This window comes from Erinaceus europaeus, chromosome 12, assembly GCF_950295315.1.
Source record: "Erinaceus europaeus chromosome 12, mEriEur2.1, whole genome shotgun sequence".
NCBI classification, from domain to species: domain Eukaryota; kingdom Metazoa; phylum Chordata; class Mammalia; order Eulipotyphla; family Erinaceidae; genus Erinaceus; species Erinaceus europaeus.
In genome coordinates, this window is record NC_080173.1 from 43,796,910 (window position 1) to 43,809,382 (window position 12,473).

At 45.9% G+C, this 12,473-nt stretch overlaps 1 protein-coding gene across 9 annotated transcripts in view; it reads left to right on the forward strand.

Moving 5' to 3' along the window:
• The first annotated feature begins 10,311 nt into the window (after positions 1 to 10,311).
• Positions 10,312 to 12,473, forward strand: part of KIF18B (kinesin family member 18B) — a 30,732-nt gene continuing 28,570 nt past the window's right edge. For all 9 annotated transcript variants that reach the window (XM_060203333.1, XM_060203334.1, XM_060203335.1 and 6 more), the window contains exon 1: positions 10,312 to 10,414. The gene's annotated coding sequence lies outside the window, so the exon portion shown is untranslated. The remainder of the gene's footprint in view (positions 10,415 to 12,473) is intronic.

Sequence of the window (12,473 nt, forward strand, 5' to 3'; positions counted from 1 at the left end):
TGGCTTTCGTCTGTGCTCTGGAGAGGAGGTGACAGGAAGCTCCTCCAGACTAAGATGGGGTCTTCTGGAAGCTTCCCTGTATATCTGGGAAAGCCCGGTGCAGCTCGCTGCCCATGGCAGGAGCATCTTCCGTGGTGGAAACGCTGCCTCTCCCCCCCCCCACACTTTTTAAAAATGCAATTTTATTTTAGTGAGATACATAGAAAGATACAGAGAACAAAGCACTGTTCAGCTCTGGCTCATGGTGGAGCTGAGGATTGAACCCAAGACTTAAGAGCCTCAGGCACAACAGTCTTTTGTGTAACCATTATGCTGTCTCTCCAACGCACTTCTTCTTTTTTTTTTTTTTTTTAAGATTTTATTTATTTATTAATGAGAAAGATAGGAGAGCGAAAGAACCAGACATCACTCTGGTACATGTGCTGCCGGAGACTGAACTCAGGACCTCATGCTTGAGAGTCTAGTGCCTTAACCACTGCACCACCTCCTGGACCACCAACCCACTTACTCTTTTTTTTTTTTTTTGAGAGGGAAAGGGAAGGGAGAGATAGAGACACCTGCAGCCCTGCTTTACCACTTGAAAGCTTTCCCCCTTCAGATGGGGACTGGGGATTTGAACCTGGGTACTTGTGCACTGTAACGTGCACTCAACCCGGTGCATCACCACCCGGTCCCCTCCACTTATTCTTATAATATGCTTCAGCATTGGAAATAGTTGGCGGGGTTTAAACTGGGAGACAGGCACTGCTTTCTGGCTCAGTCGTGATTTAGTGACAGTAATGAAAGGGACAAGCTTTGCACTTAAAGAGTTGGTTGATCTTTGCCCCTAGCACTTCACCTCTGGCCTCAGCTTCCTCATCACTAATATGCAGTGGAAAATGAGACTCCCTCACTTGACTGAGGATCAAAGAACTATAACACACATCGTTTATTATTTATGCATCGTTTTAGAGTTTGCAGAAACACTGTGAGGTATGTCATCTCACTCACTCAAGTCTCCTGGGAGCTCTGGGAGGTGGGGTGAGTAGATTTTCTTCTTCCAGGGAAACTGGATGCTTTTTAAATGTGACATAATCCGTAAGTTCAGTGATGACACCTGAATCCCAGAAGCCCTTACTCTTTAGAGATGGCACAATAGTCTCCTTGCCCTGTTAAACCCTCAACCCCCCTGGGATCATGACATCCCCTAGGGTATTTCCAAATAACAGCTAGTATTTAAAAAGCATCTATTCTAGGTCAGGCGCCATATACAAACTTTACAGATATTAACTCATGAGCATATGTTGGAGGGCAAGATTGGCAGAGAATGTCTCAGTGCCCTTTAACATGAATACTGTGGTTTCATTCATTTCAGGTGAAGTATCGAGGCTTAGAGAAGTTGAATAAATTGCCAAGGTTACAGAGCCAGGAAGATGTAAATGCCAGACTTTGAACCACAGGCCATACTCTTAGCATACCACATTTCATAAAGGTCTGAGATCTCCACAGTAAAAACGAGGAGCAGTGCCACTGGGGTGGCTGAGCCCTCATCCCCAGCTCACCAACCTCCCACTCCTACCCCTGCCCTGCAGAGGCTTAATGGTTTGCAAGCATCTGCTCTGGGCAGCACCTGGAGGTGAGCCTCATGGAGCTGCCTAAGGCTACGCATTGAGGAAAGGTCCCATCTGCTGCCTCACCCCTAGGCCCGCTCAGCTGGACAGACAGGAAGGAGGGGTGGCCTCCCTCCAAGTCGGGCCCCATGTATGGACCCTTGTCGTAGCTAGCAGGCTTGAATGGCTTTCTTTATCCTCCCTGCTCTCCCTTGTGTCCCCCTACTGCCAGCTGTGGCCATTTAGTAAAATTAGCTTAATGCTTGTTCCTTCCCTGTGGGGTCTGGAGATTGAAATCTGCAGGTCCCCACAAACCCAATAAAACCCCTGGCAGGTCTGGCTGGAATGAGAGTCTCCTTGGGACGAGTGATTAGATTAGATGGCTCCCCATCCATACCTTGTCCCTAGTATGGCCCCAAGCCCCCCGTGATTTTTTAATGGCCACACTGGCTCTGAATTACCCAGCCACCACACCTGGGGGCTCTCCAGACTTCCCAGAGACCCCGTGTTATAACAAGAAATATATTAATCAATTGGGGGGAGTAGCTGACTGGCTGGCTGGCTCTCCTTTTTTCTTTCTGGTGAATGGAAGAGCCTCATGTCATTTTGAGAGATGAACCTAAGATCTCCATTTTGCAGATGAGGAGATCCTATTCTAAAGAGAATGTATGACTGGCCTGTGGTCACACAGCAAGTGTGTGGCACAACTAGGCCTGGACTGAAGCCCACGATGTTTTTTTTTTTTTCCTCCTTTGTGGGACACCAAGGGTGTAGTGCAGGGGAATCTGCTGGGAAAATGTCTCCCCGTGAGCCAGGGACATGAGGCCAAAGTCAGCTTTTGTCCCTTCAGACTTGGTACCCACACCCCTACCCCAGGTAAGGACTATGTTTTCTTGGAATGGGAAGTTTCCTAAAGGCAAGGCCTGTCTCCTCCAGCCCTCTAAGTCTGTGTCTTGAGTGAGCTGAGCAAAGGAGTATATCTCCCAGGGAGGGGCGGGGCTCCCCAGTTGCAGAAACAGGCTCTCCTCTCAATGGCTCTGAGGGGAGACACTGCTTTCTATTAAATCAGGGCTTTCTAAGACCAACCCCTGGGACTATGGTCTTGAAAGAAGACTCCATCTCCTCATCTGACCGAGGTCTCTGTCCTCATCAGCCATGGGATTTTCTGGCAGAGGAATATACCAGGGGGCAGAACTGAGTGGGTGGCAGCAAGGCAACTAAACAAGCAGAATGGTGGTTCTGCTTGGGAGGAAGGACGAGTCCTCCCCAGGCCACCTTCCCTTAAGAAAGCTGTGTGATTAATTAACGAATAATGTCCCTGCCAGGGGCGTGTAGGGATGAAGGTGTCCCTGGAGCTCACCCCTTATGGGGAGTGACAGGCCAGCCTGTGTCCAGGCAGCTGCCAGCCCTAGAGGCTGGTGTCGCCCTGGTTTTTGAGGTCATGGGGGGCTAGTGGGGAGTGGTGGAAACCCACTGCTGGGGTGCCCTAATTGGATGACTTTGTAGGAAGGCCAGGCAGGTGTGCTTGGCTTCCCACTTCAGTGTGCTACAAACACATCTGCCATAGTGATGTCTAGGGGTTAATTGCCTCCTGCCTCACTCCTGGTAACCGATATTTCATTTACTGCTCAGAGCGGTAGCTGCCCCGAGAATCAATCCTGGACAAGCGTCCGGGAGACAGGGGAATGGGGAGGTACGGGGGCTGTTTCCTGGAGGGTCTCTGAGTACCAGAGACAGAGAGAGGAGGCAGGACCCAGGGAAAGTGGCAGCTGCTCAGGGCTGGTCCTTACACCTGTTCTGTGGGCTCTTCCAGCAGCTCCAAGATCCCCATACTGGGAGAAAAAAACTCCCAGGAGTCCAGAGGCTGCACTACCCTCCAGCTGTCCTGATTCATTCTGCTTTTATTTATCTGGGTACCCCCATATACGGTAGCAAGTTCAGTACTGTTAATAAGGTTATTTTCACAAGTGATGACGGTATATTTGAACAGCGGAACTGGAGGTGTGAACACCTCGCTCCCTTCCAGGTAACAAACCTTAAAATCCTTCAAATGAGGTGATAATAAAGTGGAAGTGAAAAGTCTACATGTTTGGAGCTGAGAAGGGGTATAAAGATTACTGAGATGGCAGCTGGGGGCTGGAGGGAGAGGAGACCAGGGGGCTGGTCTCCCCCATGCTTTCTGCACACTGCTCACCTGCCTCAACCACCAAAGTTGAGAATTGAAGCCAGCAAATGGGTGATCCCATTATATAGCTGCTAGAAAAACAAAAAGAAAACAAGCAAATAAAAAACCTGAGACCCAAACACAGACCTAGAGTTGTTTAGGTTTGTTCAGGCCACAGCTAGAACCAGAGACAGCAGGACCATTGTTACAGCAAAAAAAGAAAAAGAAAAAAGCTTGCATTTTGAGAAAATACATTTCTGAATCTTAGTTTCTCCAGCTGTGAAAGGAAGCTGGACAATCAATTTGTCTACTCAAAAGGCTGTTGTAAGGCAGTGGGTTAGACCTCCCCTTTTATAAGTTTTGAAGTGAGATGCAAATTCAACCCAAATCTCAACCTTCATAGCTAGAATTTTTTTTTTTTTTACTGCACTTCAGCGTGATTTGTTCTTCCATTAAGTCCAGAGTGAGTGTGGGGCACGACAGAAGAGGTAGACTTGGGGCATCCAGGGTATGGAACTAGTCTCCAGTGTGGATTCCCCTACTATTCAGTTCTGTGGCCTCTGATTTGGGATGAGTAGGAAGGGGCACCTGAGGCTCCACCCACTTGTTCATGTTTCCACTTACCTGTTCTGCATATTTCAGCAATGAACCCAGGTCTAACTTGGTGTTAATCCAGAGATAAACAGGGAACCACAGATACCTACAGGGACCATATATCCATTCCAGGACACAGTATTATGCACAGGTTGCCAAACTGGTTCCACTCTCCCTTCAGACCTCTATTTTTATACCACTTTCACCTGACACCCCTACACGTTCTTGTACTCTCTCTGTTTTTAATGGTGGTGCTGGGGGTTGAATCCGGGAGCTGACAGTATCAGACATAAAAGTCTTCTGTGTAACCACTATGTTATCTCCCCAGTCCCCTTTCTTCCTTCCTTCCTTTTACTTTTTTAAAAGATTCATTTACTTATTTATGAGAAAGATAGGAGAAGAGAGAGAAAGAATCAGAAAACACTCTGGTACATGCACTGCTGGGGACTGAACTCAGGACCTCCTGCCAGAGAGTCCAATGCTTTACCCACTGCCCCATCTCCCAGACCACATTTCTTTTTCTTTCTTTCTTTTTTTCTTCTTTTTTTAACCAGATCACACTGCTCATCTTTGATTGATGGTGGTGTGGGGTATTGAACTTGGGACTTTGGAGCTTCAGGCATGAGTCTCTTTGCATAACCGTTTTGCTGTTTACCCACTGTCTTCCTTCCCTTTTTTTCAAGAATGTATTTAGGGAGGCCAGTTGGTAGTGTAGCTGGTAGAGTACACACTTTACCATGTGTGAGGACCTGGGTTCAAGTCCCTGGTCCCCACCTTTAGGAGGGAAGCTTCATGAGAACAGTGTAGCAGTGCTGCAGGTGTTACTCTTTCTCACCCCCCCCCCCACACGAGCAGCTTGAGAAGTGGCACAATATATAGGGCATTAGACTCTCAAGTTTCAGTTCTTGCATTCAATTCCAGCATTACATTTGTCAATGTGATGCTCTGGTTCTGCTTCTCTCTCTCTCTCTCTCTGTCTGTCTGTCTCACTAACAAATAAGACTTTAAAAATAAAATTATTTGTTTAGGGACTGAAAGATATTTCATGTGTCTGGGCATATGTTTTGCTGTATGCGTGACACTAGGGGACACTTCCGTGCTATGTTGTTTCTTTCTCTCTCTCTCTCTTCTTAAAGATTTTATTTATTTATTAATGAGAAAGATAGGAGGAGAGAAAAAGAACCAGACATCACTCTGGCACATGTGCTGCTGGGGTTCAAACTCAGGACCTTATGCTTGAGAGTCCAAAGCCTTATTACTGCACCACCTCCCAGACCACTGTTTCTCTCTTGCTTTCTCTCTGTGAAATAAAAAGAGTAAAAAAGTTGGCCCAATGGGCCTAGACCTCTAATAGATCTCTCCATTGTCACTGGTCATCTTCATCAGGAACAACAAATAGACCCCTTTGTGGGCCTCCATAAGACCTTGCCCACAACATGGAGCAACAACGGTAGAGAATGCTCTATCCTCCAAAGGGAGGCTGAACAACATACTCCATGTTCTATCTGAGGAAGATGGGTCCTAAAATTGGGGCAGCTTGGAATGTTCCTACTCATCACCACATTATGTGAGTTCAGATCTGCAGGGATGCAGAGGTTCCTAAGCTGAATATGGGCCCCAGATCACATCAAATCGATGGGGTCTACAGTCAACAATATTTATACACCTTTCCCGTATTTGGGAGCTACTCTCTTCCCTGATCCAGCTTTCTAGCCCTTTATCCAGCCATGACATCATCTCTGCAGACAATAACTTGGGTCCACCTGCATATCAGATGTCAGGCTCAGGAAAAAACTAGTATAATCATGGGCCCTTTGGAATATAACTAAAATAGACCTACTAGCTATCTTCAAAACAGAGACTCCAAATCTTCATCTGCAATATTCCAGCCTTGAGATTCATGATTAGTCAACAATTTTTAAAGGATTTTTATTACCTTTATTTATTAGATAGATACAGCCAGAAATGAAGAGGGAAGGGGAGCTAGAGCTAGAGATAGATAGATAGATAGATAGAGACAGAGAGATAGAGAGAGAGATAGACAGAGAGAGAGAGAGAGACCTGCAGCACTGCTTCACCACTCGTAAAGCTTTCCCCCTACAGGTGGGGACCAGGGGCTCAAACCTGGGTCCTTGCACATTGTAGCATGTATGCTCAACCAGGTGTGCCACCACCCAGCCCCTTAGTCAACAATTTATTTGCTGTTATATGTTAACTCTTTTTTTCAGCCACCAGGTTCCAGATGCTATCATGATGCCAACCGGATATCCCTAGGCAGACAACCAATGTGTCCTGGAGCACCACTCCTCCAGAGCCCTGCCCCACTAGGGAAAGAGAGAGACAGACTGGGAGTATGGATCAACCTGCCAATGCTCATGTTCAGCGGGGAAGCATTTACAGAGGCCAGACCTTTCACCTTCTGCATCCCATAATGATCCTGGGTCCATATTCCCAGAGGGTTAAAGAGTAGGAAAGCTATCAGGGGAGGGGATGGGATATGGAGTTCTGGTGGTGGGAATTGTGTGGAGTTGTACCCCTCTTATCCTATGGTTTTTGTCAGTGTTTCCTTTTTATAAAAAATTAAAAAAAAAAAAGAAGAAGAAAAAAGTTGGCCCAAGATTGGTGAGGTGTACAAGGTTCTAGCACCTCAAACAAATTAAAAATGTTGTTTAATAGTTTATTTATTTGTTTTTGTGAACTAGGGGCCAGAACACTGCTCAGTTCTAGCATATGGCAGTGCTGGGTCTTGAACCTGTAGTCCCAAGTACATGCAGGCTCTGTGCCCAAATGGTAAGCTAGTTTCCTATCCTCCCCTCATTCTAATTATAGCTCACATCTCACAGCGTTGTTAGTACTTGGTGAATTATGTAATTTCTCCCATAGACTGCAGTCTCCTAAGGACAGAGGCAGGTATTTATCCTTTACCATTCTAAGCCCATTTGTCTCCATATTACTTGGGTTGTCTGAAAATCCATGACATTTTTTGTTTTTATTTAAATATTTATTTATTTATTTAAATATTTCATTTATTTATTTATGAGAAGGATAGTAGGAGAGAGAAAGAACCAGACATCACTCTGGCATATGTGCTGCCGGGGATCGAACTTGGGACCTCATGCTTGAGAGTCTAAAACTTTACCACTGCGCCACCTCCTGGACCACTAAATATTTATTTTTTATCTATTTTCCCTTTGTTGTCTTATCATTGTTGTGGTTATTTTTTATTTATCTTTATTTACTTATTGGATAGAGACAGCCAGAAATTGAGAGGAGGGTGGAAGCTAGAAAGGGAGAGAGACAGAAAGTCACCTGCAGACCTGCACCATCACTTGCAAAGCTTTCCCCTGCAGGTGGGGACCAGGGGCTTGAACCTGGGTCCTTGTGCACTGTAGCATGTGCACTCAACCAGGTGTGCCACCATCCAGCCCCTGTTGTGGTTATTATTATTGTTGTTGTTGATGTCGTTGTTGTTGGATAGGACAAAGAGAAATCAAGAGAGGAGGGGAAGATAGAGAGGGGAAGAGAAAGGTAGACACCTACAGACCTGCTTCTCGATTTGTGAGGCGACCCCTCTGCAGGTGCGGAGCCTGGTGCTTGAACCAGGATCCTTACTCTGGTCCTTGCACTTCGTGCCACATGTGCTTAACCGGCTGCATTACCGCCCGACTCCCATCAACTTTTATTTTTTAAAGATTTATTAATGAAAGAAAGAGAGAGGAGAGTGAGAACCAGAATATCTCTCTGGCTCATGCAATGCAAGGAATTAAACTTGGGACCTCATGCTTCAGAAATTTAGACACTGTGGCACTTCCCAGACCACAAAGTCCCAGTTTTCTTTCTTCCTTTCTTTCTTTTTAAATTTTTAAAATATTTTATTTATTTTTCCTTTTGTTGCCTTTGTTGTTTTTTATTGTTGTTGTAGTTGTTGTTGTTGTTGTTGTTGTTGTTATATAGGACAGAGAGAAATGGAGGAGGGGAAGACAGAGAGAGGGAGAGAAAGATAGACACCTGCAGACCTGCTTCACCTTGTAAATCGAACCCCCCCTGCAGGTGGGGAGCTGGGGGCTCGAACCGGTATCTTTACCAGTCCTTGCGCTTTGCACCATGTGCACTTAACCCGCTGCACTACTGCCCGACTCCCAAAGTCCCAATTTTCAACTCTCACATATCATGGTCCCTGGCATTGAACCTGAGAACTCTGGGTCCTCAAGCACGCAAGTCTTGTGTGCTGTCTCACAGGCCAGACTCTACTATATTTTAAAGATGTGTTTATTTACTAATGCAAGAACCAGAACATCACCCTGGCACATGCAATGCTAAGGATCAATCTCCTTGTGTCTGAGAGTCCAACACCTTATCCACTGCACCACCTCCAGGGCTGCTAGGCTATCATGATGATCACACAAGGGAATTTTGCCTCTTGCTTTCTTGTGTGCCCCAGACCTGCTGCTGATGCCACAGTTCAGGGGCAGATCTGACTAATCAAAGTGGTGGGCAACTGACTTTTGATACCCTATCACCTGTTTGTCCTAATCAGACTCAGAATGTGATCTCCTTCCATGTGCTGGGGTTTCATATCCATGCTTTCCTAAGAGAGTAAGAAGGGCAGAACATTTAACCTATTTTACAGATGAAGAAACTGACAGCTAAAGTGACTTTCACAGTCTCAGCACAAACGGGTGACTGAGCCACCAGTGATTGGAATGAGACCCCCATTCTCATATAAGGCTCTTTGACTTCCCACACCCTTGATATTGGGGCTTAGCATGAAACTGATCCGGCAGAACCCAGGCAGCAGACACTGTGGAGGGTGGATGTAATGCTGCCCAGCGGTGCCCTGCGGGGTCAACCCTCAGATCAACAGTCAGCTCATGATACATGATTCTGTCAAAATCAAGGGGGTTGGGAGAAACCTCTGCTGACTTTTCTACATCCAAGCTGTTCTAGACGTTCATTCTTGGGATGACTGCAAGGCGAGATCTGGACAGTGGCTAAAAAGACTTTCTTTAATAAAGTGGATGCAACTTAGCCCAGTGGGGTGGAGCTAAGGGTGGGCATGGGAGATGGTAGCAGCTTTGAAAATGTGTTGGGGGGGTATCCGGCGGTAGCGCAGCAGCTTAAGCGCAGCGCAGCAGCTTAAGCGCACATGACTCAAAGCACAAGGACCCACGCAAGGATTCTGGTTCGAGCCCCCCACTCCCCACCTACAGGGAGGTCGCTTCACAAGCGGTGAAGCAGGTCTACAGGTGTCTGTCTTTCTCTCCCCTCTCTGTCTTCCCCTCCTCTCTCCATTTCTCTCTGTCCTATCCAACAACAACGACAGCAATAACAACAATGATAAACAAGGGCAACAAAAAGAAAAAAATGGCCTCCAGGAGCACTGGATTCGTAGTGCAGGCACCGAGCCCCAGCAACAAACCTGGAGACAAAAAAAAAAAAAAAAAAAGGAAGAAGAAGAAAACGTGTTTCGGGCTGGGTATATAGCATAATGGTTATGTAAATAACTTTTATTATTAAGGCACAAAAGCTCCAGGTTCAGTCCCCAGTACAATGGTAAGCCAGAGCTGAGTAGTGCTCTGGCAAAACAAAACAAAAAACTCCGTGCTTCACACACACACACACACACACACACACACACACACACACACACACACACACACACACCCACACACACACCCCCACACACACCTCCCCACACCCCCCACACACACACACACCCACACACACCCCACACACACACACTCAGCCAGTCTGCAGTCTGAGGGTTAGTCTGGAGCTCAGTCTCCCAGACCTAGGCTGTAACATCCGCCAGGCGGGAAAGGAGAGTGCGCAAGCGCGTTGTTGACATCGACTCCACCTCAAGTCTGTACTTTGTTACTTAGGAAACAACCAATCAGCGCTCCGGGCAGTGGCCAATGGGAAGCGCGCTTGGATCGTTTGGTGAGTTTGAACGCTCTGCGCGGGGCGGTGGTTGGCGCGGGGAGGGCGGTGTGGGGCGCGCTCTCCCGGGGTCGAGCTTCCTCCCCTGTCTGTGGCCGCGACACCAGTGACAGGGAACGGACGGAGGGTAAGTGCTGACCTCTCGCAAATCCTGCTAGTCCGGGCTGAGGCCGGGTCCCAATCTCTTTTGTGCGGAACTTGGAGGTGCGGTGCGGAGACCCGAGCAGGCTCTGGGTGACTTCCCTGAGCACAGGGGGCAGCATGGAGTGCCGGGGCTTCCTCTATCTTTTGCTTGAGAGGTCGGAACCTCTCTGCTTGTTTATACAGGACCTACACTGGGCTCACACACCTGCACAGAGCCGAGCTCTCGATCTATCTGCTCTGTGAAAGGTCCTTAAAAGCCTGAAAACTGGAGCCCTGGGATGCCTGGGACTCTGAGTGGAGCAACTAAGACTTTCTCTGAACTGATTGCTAAGCTATCCAACTTAATTACCCGGGCACTCAGTAAACGTTTGACTGACTAATGGAAAGAATCAAAGAACACTTGTAGGATGAGAAACCAGGCCTTCTGTTACTGTTCCCAGGATGCCTCTCTTACTTTTCATCCCTTAAAGTTCTAAAATGACCGGAAATGATAAAAGCTGGAGGATTTTACTAAAGACATGTTCTTGAGCATCACAGGGAAGTGTTGTGCTATCATATCAACTCTAATAAGAATACTTGACACTTATTGAGCAGTCCCTAGCTTGTCACTTTTCTGAACGAGCTTCTCTATATTACACTACTTTTCCCCCTTAGAGTGGGAGGTTTTAAGGGATCTTAATTTGTTTTATTTTTATTTTATTTTTTATTATCTTTATTTATTTATTGGATAGAGACAGGCAGAAATCATGAGGGGAGGGTGTGATAGAGACACACCTGCAACACTGCTTCACCACTGGCAAGGCTTACCCCCCGGCAAGTGGGGACCTAGGGCTTGAACCTGGGCCTTTGCACATTATATATAACGTGTGCTCAACCAGGTGTGCCACTACCTGGCCCCTTAATTTGTTTTACATTACCCACCTCAGTTCCATTTATATCTTGTTTTCGAAGTATAAAAATAGAGTATTTACTTCTTGTATTTGTATCCTGCCACAAGTAAATCTGAACAATTGTCAGTGTATAAAACATATTCTATCACCACTAGCTATTAAGTTAAAAGTCTAAAATGAAAATAAGCCCACATTTAGATATTAAAAAATTAAATAAATCAGTCAAATAGCATGTCACATTTGTAATTAAAAGATAGTTAGCATAGAACAGTAATAATGCTATTTATAAAACTGGTTCCAGTTAAAGCAATGCTTGGAAGGTAATTTATAGGGCCGGGCAAGGACCAGCACAAGGATCCGGGTTCGAACCCCCAGCTCCCCACCTGCAGGGAGGTCACTTCACAGGCAGTGAAGCAGGTCTGCAGGTGTCTATCTTTCTCTCCCCCTCTCTGCCTTCCTGTCCCCTCTCCATTTCTCTCTGTCCTATCTAACAACAACTATAGCAATAACAACAACAATGATAAACAACAATGGCAACGAAAGAGAAAAAATAGCCTCCAGGGGCTGAGGATTCGTAGTGCAGGCACCGAGCCCCAGCGATAATCCTGGAGATAAATAAATAAGATAATTTATAGTCTGAGCTTACTTTTAAACATTTTGAAGTGAGACAAATATGCAATTTTAATAAACTAGAACAACAGGGAATGTGTAATAAAAAAAGAGTTCAGAGTAGAATCAAATAGAATTTTACTATATGTTAGTTCGTTTAGCCAAAAGCTGTCTCTTTGAAAAGATTAATAAAGTGAGTCCAGGAGATAGTGCCTGGTAGAGTATATACTTTCCTTGCTCAGGCCCCTTCCACCATATGGGAACATCATGTACAGGACGTGTGATAGTGTCTCTATCTCTCAGCCTCTCATATAACTCTTTTCTGTTTCTCTTAAAAGAAAAAAAAAAGGAAAAGAAAAATCTATCAGCACTTAGACATGAAGCCCTACTGAAACATGAAGAAGGAAAACCTTTAGCAATTTATGGAAGAAAAGAAACATAGAAAAATTATATTAAGAAACTGACTTCAGCTACTGAGATAGAGACACCAGTAGAGCATCCTTTTTGATAGTGCTTTTGGACAGTTTTCTAGTGGAAAAAGAA